The sequence below is a fragment of the Lissotriton helveticus genome, chromosome 5_1 (assembly GCF_964261635.1).
Source record: "Lissotriton helveticus chromosome 5_1, aLisHel1.1, whole genome shotgun sequence".
Classification (NCBI taxonomy): Eukaryota; Metazoa; Chordata; class Amphibia; order Caudata; family Salamandridae; genus Lissotriton; species Lissotriton helveticus.
The window spans coordinates 690170630-690185238 of NC_136065.1; positions in this window are offsets into that span (position 1 = coordinate 690170630).

The window sequence follows — 14609 nt, forward strand, 5'->3', positions numbered from 1 at the left end:
ATTTTAAAATAAAATGTTTCTGGATCTGTGTTGTTAAACCCTGAGAAGTATGGGAATTTCTCATAAAATGTTTTTGAACTGCCTTTTGGCAGTGTTGGACAATGTTCCCATTGATTATAAGTAAAAACATTCCTAGGATTTGTTGGGATTGAAATTTAATAACACATATGATTGACCTAGTATATCCAATATGCTCCATGATTATATTATCATATGATTATGTTTCACTATGTGATCACCTACTAACTAATGATTCACTTTTGACTTGTTCATTCCTATTGATATGGACGGACAGATTTTGTTTCGTTTCTCTGTGTGCAAGTGCTGTTTCTCTGAAATCACGTGATTACGCTTTCTGCTCGAAACCACGAAGGCAGCTAAGCTGCCTATTATAGTTGCTAGCTGGTAGCTTAGGGAAACCCAAGGTCACATCTGCCTTTCTTGTGGGATGTGCACATTCTAGTAGAGCCCGTTCCTGTACTCCCTGGGCTGCAGATAGATAGGGAGGCACCTTGCTGACCTGCCCCCGGAATAGGTTAGGCCTGAACTACTAGCAAAACCAATTGTGCCTTATATGGGTATTCCTCTTGGCATACCGACAAGTTGTATCTTTCCTTGCAGGGTGTCATCTTGAACGCATGAAAAGTATATATGCTTTGCATTTTGAACATGTAATCAGTCTCCTCTGCGCACCTCCAAGGGTCGTGTAGACTGAGGCTCCCCTGTCAGGGCTTGTATTTTACTGAATAAACGATTGAACCTTCTCTATTGCCGACTGAATTATTATTACGAGTAAAGGTATACGGGCTATTGGTAAGTATATCCTGGTAGATTAATTTTGAATCCTTCAGTTGGCGACTCCGCAGGGACTCTGCGATAGGGTCGTCCCCTCCTGTAAACAGGGGTAACGGGACAAGGAGGAGTTCTGGCTGAGTGGGTGGACGGAAAGAGGATCCTGATTCGAGACACCCGTTTGTGGTATGAAAACAAGCCGCTCCACACTCAAGCCCAGTATCCCTCCCAGCTATTGAAGACCCTACGCAGGAGATCTACGGGCCTAACCCGAGAGAAGAACAGACTGTGTCGGTCTGTTTAGGTGTCGGCAGTGGAGAATTCGCAATCGACCTGAGTGCACCAGGTAAGTGATATTTGTGATTGGATAGGGATCACTCAGAGGGAGTGTTCCTGTGTTGGATAACAGTTAACTGTTTTTGTTTGAAGGTGGCCGGGGAAGCCGGACCACGGGAAGGGAATCTGGGGATCTACCGTTGCGGCGAAGGGGCTGCGCGGGTAGAGACCCCACAGACTTGTTTGGTGAATAATTGAGACTACATCTGATGCCTTAACGGAGTACGGTGTTGCTCGCTCGGCCGAATTCTCTCCGGGAAAGCCCTGGGAGCAACTGGGTAAGCTAGGGTTCTGAAGACGTGTCCAGATGCCCGGCCCAACCAGAACAGGACCATGGGATGGCCTGTGAGAGAGTTCGTGGTTCGCCTAACGGGTGCTCTCAGAGCAGTCTGACGACTGGTTCCTTTTGATGAGATTTTGTGGGTCTGGAATTCTGTTGAATCGATTCCCCGAACAGGAGTCGACGGGCTCTGTTCGTATTTGAAGACGTCATTTGCATGGAATAGGTTTTGAGAGGTTTTTGTCTTGCACTGTTTTACAGCACTTTATCGCGACCATTGGATGAATAAGTGTGTGAGTGAATGCTGCGAAGGACGCGTCCAAGTGTGTGTGAGTTGTAAGATTTTGTAACGTACAAGTATTATCATAATGCCTTGCTTTAGCAAAATATGTTTTGGGTGCTGCTGTCGGAGAGGCACACGGCTGGAAGAAAGACAGCCTGCCCCTCCCGAGGGCATCCCCAGTTTTGATATGTATGTCAAACATGGTTTACAACCGATTTTGTTTAATACCCTTTGGAATAAATACACAAAGGATAATTTGGATTTACAATGGCCTCTTACGGGGTCTTTTGATGAAAAGAAGATTAATTATATTCAGAATAAATTATTTATGAAGAAAAGCCGTCAGTCGATGTTTGATTCCTTGAACCTATGGTTGAAGGAAGCAAAAAGACGACGAATTCGAGAAGAGAAGCTGGGGAGAGTGAAGTCAGGTCAGACAGTCACTCAGAAAGCAGTAGCGTATGATAAGGAAAAGGTGGAGACAAATATTGAACGGATGGATAGGCAGTTTCGGTTAGAGACCGACAAAAGCTATGTGGCTAGACCAGAGACAGGAGATGAATTGGAAGAATTGTTGGAAGCCCGACCACCTCCTCTTTATGCCCCTCAAGGCTTGTATCCGACCGTGCCGGTGGTGCGAGTTGATCAAACGGGAGCTGTCTGGGCCGCCAAACCACAGACCGGGGTGGTCGCCATGGCCCCCGTTGGTAGATCGGGACATGACGTTCCGTTTTCCCCTCCCTCTCTTTGACCAACTACCTCACCCCTAATATCCCTTCAGCCGGACGCGGCTGTCCCTTCTCCCTTGCACCCTGTATTTCTCTCCCCTCCGACTCAGACTACTTTAGATCTCCGAAATACCATTAGTCTGGGTGCCACGCCCAAGCGACCGTTGACTGACTCAGGTGATCAGCGAGCTTTCACTCGGTCGCTGTTGGGACAAGAGGAGAGGAGAGCTATTATAATTCAGGCATCCCAGTGGATGCGGAACCTATTTATACTTTGGAAGATATTTGGAGTACTATGAAGGAATTCGAACCCGTTGCGCAGCAACTGGCTTTAGAAAGCATGGCGATCCGATTGATTTCATTATGGGAACAGTGTTTTGAGGAGGGTTTACCTCCTCAAATACTGCGTGACATCAGGGATCATGCTCATAAATTCCATCTCCAAATCGAGGAAGTGTATCAGAATGTAACCACCCTTTTGCATTATAGGGAACGGATGCACCGAAAGAGTGCTGAATGGGGGGCGCAGCACCCCATGAGAGAGGTGCATCCTCTTTTCTTCCCGGAATTACCTGAAATAAAAGATAATGCGGGCAATGTTACTAGAGCACGAGAGGACGCTAGACTTCAGGAACAATGGGTTTACACCCCTTGGAAACTAAGTGAGGTTCTTACGTTAAAAGCCCAGCTCCCTGACCTCCGTAAAAATCCTACAGCTTATTATAAAGAATTGACGGAAGCCGCCAATTCGGCCATTATGACTATAGCTGTTATCGAGCTATTTTTTGGTCTCCTGATTCCGGTGGATATTTGGAGACAAATACATGATACAGACCATGTTCCTGAGTTAGGAGGAACATGGGATCAATTAAAGAATTGGGATAAGAAACGAAAGCCAGGAGAAAAGCCACGGGATGAAATATTAGCGGTACCAGAAAAAATTGTTACATACATGCAGACTCTTCTCCCTCCGAGGAAGGTAGATTGGGATAAATTGACAGCGTGTAAACAGAAAAAGGACGAAAGTGTTTCCGATTTCTTTACCCGGTTTGAGAAGGTGTTCATAGATTTCAGTGGCCAGGACCTCTCTACAGAGGGGGGAATTCGATTGTTTGTGAATAGATTTGTTACGAATTTGCTCCCGGAAATTATGTCCCGTCTCCAATCAGCTGAAAGCACGTGGACTACTGCTGCACCATCCGTTATTCTTAGTATGGCCCAATATTATGAGCATCGCGAAAATGAGAGTAAGGAAAGATCAGAAAAAAAGACTAAGGATTTAAAAATAAGAGTATTATTACAGCAAGTTAGTAGAGGACAAAGTTCAGGGTGGGTAGTGCGAGGTACAACCCAGAGAGGCCAGATGTCAGGAAGAAGTATAGGAGGCCCGCCGAATATTGGAATAAATCAATGTTCCTATTGTAAAGAGGAAGGCCATTGGAGAGTGGATTGTCCTCTGTTGTTGGCAAGGAATGGACCTAATAGAGGACGAGGAAGAGGTCGAGGGAACATAGATCGAATAGCATGAGAAGAGAGGAATCACAACATGAGGGTTCTCGTAAGAATTATTTTGATGACCCTCAGAACAGACAATACTATATTGAGATTAAACCGGGATGATAAGTATGATGAACCGGATTATGCATGAGACAGCCATGGGACAGAGCAAAGGCCATATTACAGTACCAGTTGACCAAGAGGGACCTTATGTGCAAGGAGAACTGTTGGGTAAATCAGGGAAGTTTTTAGTGGATACTGGAGCGATAAATAGTTCAGTCGCCCATACACTGGTCCCAGGGGCAGCTCTGTCTGGCCAAAACAACGTATCAGTAGGATTCTCTGGAATACCGGTCGTAAGCCCCGTTTCGAAACCTCTGCCTTTTACGATTGGTCCCATCTCCATGCATACACCCTTTCTTCTAACTTCTAATTGTGGGGAAAACCTCTTAGGGTTAGACATTTTGAAGAGGTTACATGCCCGTATATATTGTTCCACTGATGGCGTTTTTCTGACAATGCAGAAACCACCTGTGAAAGAGACTCAATACTTTGCTAAAAATGAGACCTTGCCTCCTGAATTCTCTACCATTCCTCGGACACTGTGGGCGACAGGGGACACTGATGTTGGTCTGTTAAGAATAGCCCCTGTGGCAATAACCTTGAAACCAAATGCACAGATGCCACGCATTCTCCAGTACAGGATTTCGCCAGAAGGCAAACAGGCCTTGTTACATATCATTCGTGACCTCATTGACAAGGGAGTGATGGAAGAAACAGCTGCTAACATTTGTAATAGTCTGATTTTGCCGATTCTGAAAAAGACTCCAATTGATGGTGCCCCTGATTATAAGACCGCATATCGTTTTGTGATTGACCTACGAGCAGTCAATAAGATAGTAGTCCCTCAATACCCAGTGGTACCGGACATTACAGCAATCCTTACAATGATTCCCCCTACTGCTCGATATTTTTCTGTGATAGATTTAAAGAACGCTTTCTTTAGCATTCCGATACACCCCGATAGCAGGCATATCTTCGGATTCTCATTAGGAGGCCGAAGCTTTAGATTTACGCGCGCACCCCAAGGCTATACAGAAAGTCCCAGTATATACAGCCAGGCTTAAAGGCAGTCCTGGATGAGTTAATCTTGCCTGCGGGTAATGCTATTATCCAGTATGTGGATGAAAATTTGGTGGCTTCCGATACAGAAGAAGGCTGCAAAGAAGCGACTGTGAAATTGTTGCATCATTTGGCTGATAAAGGAAATAAAGTCTCCCTCTCAAAATTTCAATATTGTCGACAGGAAGTGACCTACCTTGGCCACTTACTGTCGAAAGCGGGGAGACGACTAACACCAGAACGAATATCTGTAATTACTAACATGTCTGTACCTCGCACTCAACGTGATGTCCGTGCTTTTCTTGGCATAACCTCTTACTGTCGCCAATGGATTCCTAACTATTCACTCCTCTCTAAACCCTTGTTGTATTTGACTACCAAAGATGTGCATGAACTCCTACCCTGGACGGATGAATGCCAAGAAGCCTTTGACTCTTTGAAATCTGCTTTGTGTTCTGCACCTGTCTTGGGTACCCCGGATTACCCGAAGCCTTTTTCACTTTATGTGCACGAGGTGGACGGTTGTTCCCTTTCAGTGTAAACGCAGGGTTTCGGTGGAAAGCAGAGACCCTGTGCATTCTTTTCATCTGTCCTGGATAACGTTGCACGAGCCCTGCCTGCAGTAGCAGTGGCCATCCGACAATCGGAAGGAATAGTCCTGAACACGGACCTCACAGTCATGGTACCGCATGCTGTGGATATTCTGTTAAATAGAACCAAGACTCAGCACCTTACGAGTGCTCGCTTGACAGGATACGAACTAACACTGTTTGCACCCCACATTACAATTAAGAGATGTGCTACACTGAATCCAGCAACATTATTACCTCTCCCTTCCAATGAGAAAAAGGATGATATCCATAATTGTATATTTAGAACTGAAGAAGAAACAAAAGGGCGTGTAGATCTAACAGACACCCCTTTACTCGAGCCCCAAGGAGAGTTATATGTTGATGGTTCCTGTTTTAAATTACCAGATGGTACTGCCACAGCTGCGTATGCCATTACGACCCTGAAAACAGTGGTGGAAACCGCTAGGATTTCACATCACTTAGCCCAGGCAGCTGAACCAATAGCTTTGTTACGAGCATGTGAGATCAGTAAAGGCTTGAGAGTAAATATTTACACAGACAGCCAGTACGCCTTCGGCGTTGCCCATAGTTTTGGGAGGCTGTGGAGGGAGAGGGGTTTCTTTACCACACATGGCCAGAAAATTCAGCATGGTCCTTTAATTGATCGTTTGTTACTTGCCTTGACACTACCAGATAAAGTTGCCATTATCAAATGCAGTGCTCATCAGAAAATCATTGATTCCACGGGAAAGGGAAATGCTTATGCTGACTCAGTAGCTAAGGAAACAGCGCAGACTAAGATGACTCCCATGTTCCCTAGTGCTTCAGCCCGGTGGGTGGCGGAAACATCTGTGTTTGATAATACCATTTAGAGCGTAAAAGAATTGCAGAAGGAAGCTACCATAGATGAGGCACAGAAATGGGAACAGGAAGTGGGACAACTGGACAAGAATGAATGTTGTATAGATCGAACTGAGAAACAGCGTTGGTTACTCCCTAATGCATTGGTATATGCTGTAGTGACCATGGCTCATGGTCCAGCACACATAGGAGCAAAAGGTATTTGTGCAGTATTAGACCCAGTCTGGAATAACCCAAATATTCCCAAAACTGCAGTACATGTGGTTAAGTATTGCCCAGTATGTTTGCGTTACAACTCAGGGGGCAGAGAATCTGTCCTGAGTGGAAATTTTGCACCACCATCTCTGCCATTAGAAGTTATTCAGATTGATTACATACAGATGGAGAGAGTGAATAATTTAAAATATGTATTGGTGGTGGTTTGGGCTTTCAGTAAATGGGTTGAAGCCTACCCCACCAAGGAAGCCACTGCAGTTGCAACTGCTAAAGCTTTGGTTAAAGAATATTTCCCCCAATATTGTTTGCCCCGGATTATCTGGTCTGATAACGGGACACACTTCAATTCCTCGCTGGTTCAGAGTGTTTGTGACGGTTTACAAATTAGGCAGAAATTTCATGCAGCCAGGCACCCCCAGTCAGCAGGACTAGTTGAAAAATATAATGGTATATTGAAACTGAAAATGGCCAAAATCTGTGCTAGCACTGGATTGAAATGGCCCGATGCTCTCCCTTTAGCATTATTGTCTCTAAGAACAACACCACACACGAGAACGGGGTTATCACCCTACGAGGTTATCTTTGGCCGTCCTGCAAACATGTGGGGAGTCCCTAGGCCCAGGCCCTTTAGAGATATTTATTATCCTTTGATGACAGATTATCTGTATGCCTTGACTAAAGATTTGCGTTCTATTCATCAACAGGTATCCGAGGCATTGCGGCCGCTACCAGAGGGTCCTGGACATCGGTTGGAACCAGGCCAGTGGGTTCTGGTGAGGAATTATCAACGGAAATCGAGTTTGGAACCAAGTGGTCAGACCCCTACCAGATCATACTTGCTACGAGGTCGGCCGTGAAGGTGCATGGACGTAAACACTGGATTCATGCAAGCAATGTGAAGCGCCTCCCACTTCTTTTGCCCTTTGAGTTGCAAAAACCGCGAAGGAATTCCAAGCCAAGAAGGAGAGTCGCTTCAGAGCTTTGTACCATTTTCAGAAGCCCGGGAAGAGGGGCAGCCAAGTGAAGCGTTGCCCCCAAGTGATGGGGCGGCGGCTCAATCAGCGAAAGCCACTGTTTCTGGCACATTACAGGATTCGAATGCATCTAATGATCCTGCAACTGAATTGTATTCTGACCAAGAGCAACCTGGTCACTGTATATATGACCTGCGGCCCCGGAAACAGCAAGGTACCCCAGAACCATTTGGTAGGAGCTAGGGAAAGACTTGAGTTGAGACACATCGGATAGATTGGCTGGGGTACTGAGCAAGACACTGGACTGAACACGTTGAGAGCTCGGAACATTGTGCTAAATAGCTCTGTTCAGCAAGAAGGACTGAGATAAGGGCTGCGGTTGTTCCGCAAGAGGAGAAAAGCTGTTTTCCTTTTGGATGAGTAAAATAAGAGTCTGCCTGTGAGGCTCTAAATGGACACAGGAAGAAGATTCCTTAGTGGGAAGAAGAAACCCCTCTGGTGGCGTGCGTGCTTTGTGGATACAAAGATAGTTTGTGGACTTATAGAGAGGGACCGAGTTAGATCTGGACTTATAGAGAGTATGTTTCCTTTTGCTCGATTTACAATGGAGGATGAAAGGCCACTAGCCCCTCGGCGATATGCGGATAATATGCATTTGTTTTCCGGATGGTCCACCAGAGTGAAGGTGGCATTTGTTGCTTTTATTGTTATCATCACAGTAATTATGATGAGTGTATTTGTATACTTAGAGTTTCAGCATCCTGTACAGAAACTGTTAGGAACAACTGTTGCTCCAGAAGAGCATATCTTCTATTCTTTGCCCCCTCATAAGGCCAGAAACAGAGAAACCTATATGAAAAATGCTTTCATTGAAATGTTGCATCAGACTCATAGTACCACAAATAAGACAAATTGTTGGGTGTGTGGGCTGCTTCCCTCAGTGATGCATCAGCACAAACTGTTCATCTCCTTGCCAATGTCTTATTTAGCTAGCTGTGAAGCCTGGTTCCAATTATTATCTTTAATGTATTCACATTATGTAGCTGAACCAAAGATTTATACTGAAAAAGATTACGAGGCCATTTTGAAGTATATAGAACGAGATCAAGGATTTGACGCAGAAGTAAATGGCGGAGAGGGTTCTTTGGACCCCAATGCGTGTATGAATGTATATACAGAATAAAAGAATATTACGTGGTTAATGGAGGAAATGCAGGATTTTGAACTTTTTAATGACACTATGTATTTTCAGCATTTTAAAGAACGGAATGTTACGAATGACAAAGCATTGCCAATCCCCATTATCAATACTACCTCTCCCTTCTGCATACAGGGACGAGGCCATGTTAAGGTAGGAAAGAGCAGGTGTAATTATACTTACACTTTACAGGTATATAGTACCCCACCTATGATTACCCCACCCGATGTATATTTTGTGTGTGGTGAGAATGCATATACTTGGCTCCCACGGGGATGGGCCGGAAGCTGTTATCTCTCGTTCCTCTACCCGCCTGCGTATATTGCTCTGCCAGATTATCATAGAACTCACCAGTTAGTTCAGAAGGGAGTAGTGGTTAGCCGAAATATCAGGAGCTTTGATACTGATAGTACTGATCAAACAGACACCTCCCTACAGCAATTTGAGGATTTTGCTAAGGGTCTCACACCCTTTTGGGAACCAATATTCAATAGCCGCAGTATAAGACGTTTGTCCCGAATAGTTGAGAACGTGGTCAAGACCACCACTGGGATCTTAACTAACATTACGGTAGAGCTTCAGGCGACAAGGCTTGTTTCGCTTCAGAACATGATGGTTCTTGACGTCATCCTCGCAGATAGGGGAGGAGCCTGTCGTGTGATCGGCAGCTCTTGCTGTGTGTTCATTTCTGACTCAGCCCCTACCATTCATCTTGCCATACAGAAGCTGCATCGACTAGCTAGTGAAGCGCATGTAGATAACGGCACCTGGTCCCTTAGCAGCTGGTTTTGGGGTCTTTTAGCAACTTGGGGTTGGAAGATATTTATGGTGCTTGCTGGAGCTTTTGGAGTGATATTTACGTGTTGCTTGTGTCTCCAATGTGGTCCGGCCTGCTGCTCATTTTGTGCAGCAAGGATAACATCTGCTCTAAACTTTTCTCGTCATGCGAGGGCCGAAAAGCAGATGGTACAAAAGGAGGTGTCAGACCTCATGCAGATCGATGAAGGAGTGCTTGTGGAATAATTTTAGTTATATTGGGTATAATAGGCCAAAAGGGCCATCTGTTGGGATTGAAATTTAATAACACATATGATTGACCTAGTATATCCAATATGCTTCATGATTATATTATCGTATGATTATGTTTCACTATGTGATCACCTACTAACTAATGATTCACTTTTGACTTGTTCATGCCTATTGATATGGACGGGCCCATTTTGTTTCGTTTCTCTGTGTGCAAGTGCTGTTTCTCTGAAATCACGTGATTACGCTTTCTGCTCGAAACCACGAAGGCAGCCAAGCTGCCTATTATAGTTGCTAGCTGGTAGCTCAGGGAAACCCAAGGTCACATCTGCCTTTCTTGTGGGATGTGCACATTCTAGTAGAGCCCGTTCCTGTACTCCTTGAGCTGCAGATAGATAGGGAGGCACCTTGCTGACCTGCCCCCGGAATAGCTTAGGCCTGAGCTACTAGCAAATCAATTGTGCCTTATATGGGTATTCCTCTAGGCATACCGACAAGTTCTATCTTTCCTTGTGGGGTGTCATCTTGAACGCATGAAACGTATATATGCTTTGTATTTTGAACATGTAATCAGTCTCCTCTGCGCACCTCCGAGGGTCGTGTAGACTGAGGCTCCCCTGTCAGGGCTTGTATTTTACTGAATAAACGATTGAACCTTCTCCATTGCTGACTGAATTATTATTACGAGTAAAGGTATACGGGCTATTGGTAAGTATAGCCTGGTAGATTAATTTTGAATCCTTCAGATTAGCAGATTTATGCAAATAGTGATGCCCAAAATGATTAAAACAATACAATGCTTCATCGTTTGATGAGCCTTGTAAATAATCATGTTCTGTAAACTTTGCTGACATTTCTAAATCTGACATATTAATATTTTCAAAATCCCAATCATCAGAGAAAGTACTAGGTGATACAAAGTCACTTAATGAAACCTTGAATTGATGTGGATATTTCAAGAGTTCAATCGGGCCATAGATTTCGTAATCCGTTGTGTCCCATGCTACATCACCAGGTATAGGAATGGCTGTGATGTTCACTGATGACAGTACTCTTTTTTCGATGTGAGAAGATCTGTGAGGCTTAAGGACCAAGTTGATGTTCTGACTTGCTGTGTCCATTGTACTATATTTTCCATCAATCAAATCTACCCAAACTTAAAACCAAGATGAGCCACATAAGGAGGAAAAGTACACCTAACACAATCCATAATTCAATCCATGGTGAAATCAGATATGTTTCTTTGAGTTGATGAAAGAGTTCAGTCATTTTTTCTTGGAAAGTTTTAGTTGCTGGCGTTTCTTCATGTTCACTTGGATCATCAGAAAAGTCATCGAAATTGATGAAGTAGCCAGATGCAGTTCTGTCAATTGTTGGAATTGCTTCCGGATTGTTATTAATCTTTGATTCTGTATGTTCAGAGGCTACATCATTGTAGATTGGTGTTTCTTGACGAACTGTTGCAATTTGGATTTCAAGAGGCACAAGTTCCATGGCTTTGTTGCATAGTCCTTTTTTATTCACTGCAGGTTTATCAAATGTGATTAGTCTCTCAGTTTGAACCTCTTGGATTGTAGCAAGGTTTGGTCTTCTGCTACTTCTTGGGAGTCCACTGGGCCTACTACTTATTATTGGCCACATGATTGTGGTTTTACCAGGTCGATTGACACAACTCTGTTCTCCTTTTTACCAGCAAGGGGCGGTAGTACTACTGATCTTGTTCCGCTGACAGCTAAGACAGGTACTGCTTTTCTGTAAGAAGGCCCAAATTCCTTCTTCACCACGATCTTTTCCCTGACCAGATCCCCAATCTTTGGAATCCAGACAGGTCTTGCTGGGACAGGTGGGTTTTCTTCAGTGGCTGTTGGCTTTAGCTTTGTGTTACTTAGACTTCTTCTTGTTTCATTTAAGTCCTGTAAAACAGCCAAACTATCTTTGATATCAAAGGTTTTTGGTTTCACCACTGAAGTCTGACAATCGAGATCATGAATGATCATTCTAGTACCAAATAATAATTCGTACGGAGTGACACCGCCTAGAGAATTTCTTGGCAGATTATTAAGACTACGTTGGACACTTATTAGATGTTTGACCCACCCGTCACCCGAACCTAATACCCTCGCTGTTATAGATTGCTTTATGTCTCGGTTTTTTCTCTCCACTACCACATTTCCCTCGGGATGGCATGGACTAGAGTACCGCAATGCAATGCCCATGCTGGCCATGGCCTCCTTGTAAGTTCGAGAGCTAAACGCAGGACCCTGGTCAGAATGTAGCATGCCAATTGCGTATGTGCCGATAAAGACTCACAAATCTTTCATAACAGTTTTGGCGTCAGCCGAGCGCTGGGGCCACATCCAAATGAATCTCATCTTAATAATTATGGGATCGCATTTCTCCGTATGGATTTCTGCGTATAGATAGCCTAATGCTGTCTAATAGAGGTGTCCGGGCAGGTGTCTGGTCCGGTTCACAACTGCGATCTCTGTTGCAGTCCTGACAATTCATTGCAAAGTTATAAATTTGCACGCTCATCCTGGTGAGGGGTGTGCTGTGGAATTCTTATTGTTGGTTGGACTGTTAAAGTCCGCATGACATATTGGACCAATTGTCTATGTATTTTAATTAATTGTTTTAGTTGAACCAAAAGTTCTCAGCTTGCCATTTTTTCAATGTCAGGATGTGGTGTGTAGCTGGCTAGAACCGGCCATGTGGCTCCTGGTCTACCTAGTGGACCGAGCCTGGTGAAGTGATTTTGATGTTTTTTGGGCGCCATTAAACCAGAGCTGATGCTCTTGGTATGTTATCGGAATTTCAACGGCCTCAAAATGAGCGTATTCCGTTGGAGATTCTCTTACTTTGTAGTAGTGAAAATCGCGTGTCACAGCATGTGCTGCTGGAAAGTGTATCCAGTAATAGAATACCTCTGTCGGCCGAAATTCATGGGCCTCTACCACAAATACGACTGTACCACCTCTAGGTGATACTCCATTTTTTATAAGTTTCATAGTTATAGTTTTTCTTACATTGACCGGGATGATTATAGCATCTGGGTCATTCTGTTGGAGAGTTGTGTCATCTAACAACAGTTGAGCTGCCAGTTTAGCTCTCTCCCTTTCGTCTTCCCTATCCGACATTTTTCTGACAGAAAGTTTTTTGTTGCAGAGCAAGTTTCAAGGAAACAAAGATTAGGTGCACAATATTTTGGAACACTGTATCCTTCAACGTTGACTAAACCAAAAACTAATACATAGGAGTCTCATCCTACTAAGTTCTGGCGGATATTAACCTTTCACCCACTCCAGACGTCTATTGGAGTTTTTATGAGAAAAAGGGGTCTGTGTGAAAAGCACGACTGAGTTACTCTAGTATCTAGCGTTAGATTATCGCCTTACCAAACGTTGGGCGCCATGTAGTGTAGTTCCTATATTCCCAATAGGCTCTGCGCATTGGAATAACATAAGCGATAGTTTAGACGTAGGACTGAGGTCGACTAGGTCTCTACTGAATATGTTAGACTTAATTATAAATGCCAGCTAGCTCAGAGGTCACTAGAAACTTTCTCGAGTAAACAAGAAGGTGTTAACTTTCCTGAATAGACAAGAAGGGATTAGTTTCTGACAACCGCATAAACATGACAACTTTGCTCCCCCCCGAATAAGGAGTATATCTCCAGAGTCGCGGAAACAATAGACAGCTATTTCACTCAGTCAATCGTGCATGCTTAGTTTCACCAGGAGTGCAGAGAAATACAGAGACGGGCGTTTTCAATAAAAGTGGTTATTTATTGAGCAGTCTTCTTTCTCATGCAAGAGAAGTGAATTGCCACAATTGCAATACTTGTCATAAAGTAAAGTGCGTACAGTAAAAGGAGTATTATGAAATAATACTGTAAAAGCATGTATATGGATTCTAAGTCATAAGATACTTAAAATGAATAAAATACATACAATGATAAAAGTTGACTAAACGTACTCAACTGTTGTTTCTAAAATAAGCCTACCCCGGTGTACCTAACCTAAGCCTAGTACGTGGGAAGGAGTAAGTGAGTTGCAGTTTAAGTTAAGATAGTTTTTGCCAAGAATCTGAATCAAGAATTCTCTAAGGATCTAATCAGCTCTGTACCTTGGTTATATAATGAAGGAGGTCTTGTATCTCTTTCTCAGGACTCGATCTCCCAGCAACCCGCAAGGGTGACTGGAAACACTGGAGCTGGATTTCTCGGCAGGAGAAAAGACTGCGTCTCTCTCAGTGCGTCAGTGGGAGGGTCGGCTTCCTTTGGCTCTCGTTACAGCTGGGCTTCGGGTAAGTAGATAGCCGATCTGCTCCAAACCACCGTGTGTTTGCTAAGGCAGATGCTGGTATATTTATACCTGGAAGGTGCTGAGTTTGACGTAAGGTTGGACCTAAGACGTCACTAAGAACTTGCAGTTCTTTCAGGACTCCAGGAGTTCTTGGACAAATCAAAACAAAAGCAGGGGGAATTCCTGGGCTGCTGGAGGCTTGGTTTGTTTAAAGAACGTGTTGTACTTTCTAGGAGTCTATGGGAGTAGCCTTGCCGTATTTGGACTGCATTGGCTATGACTAAATATGGATATGATTCTTATGCCTTTATAAGGATACGATTTGTTATAACCACATAAGGGCATGAATTGGGAATATTTAAATAGGGTCTAGATACGTTCATAACACTACATACAGAGAAGCTTGCCAGAACGAGGGAG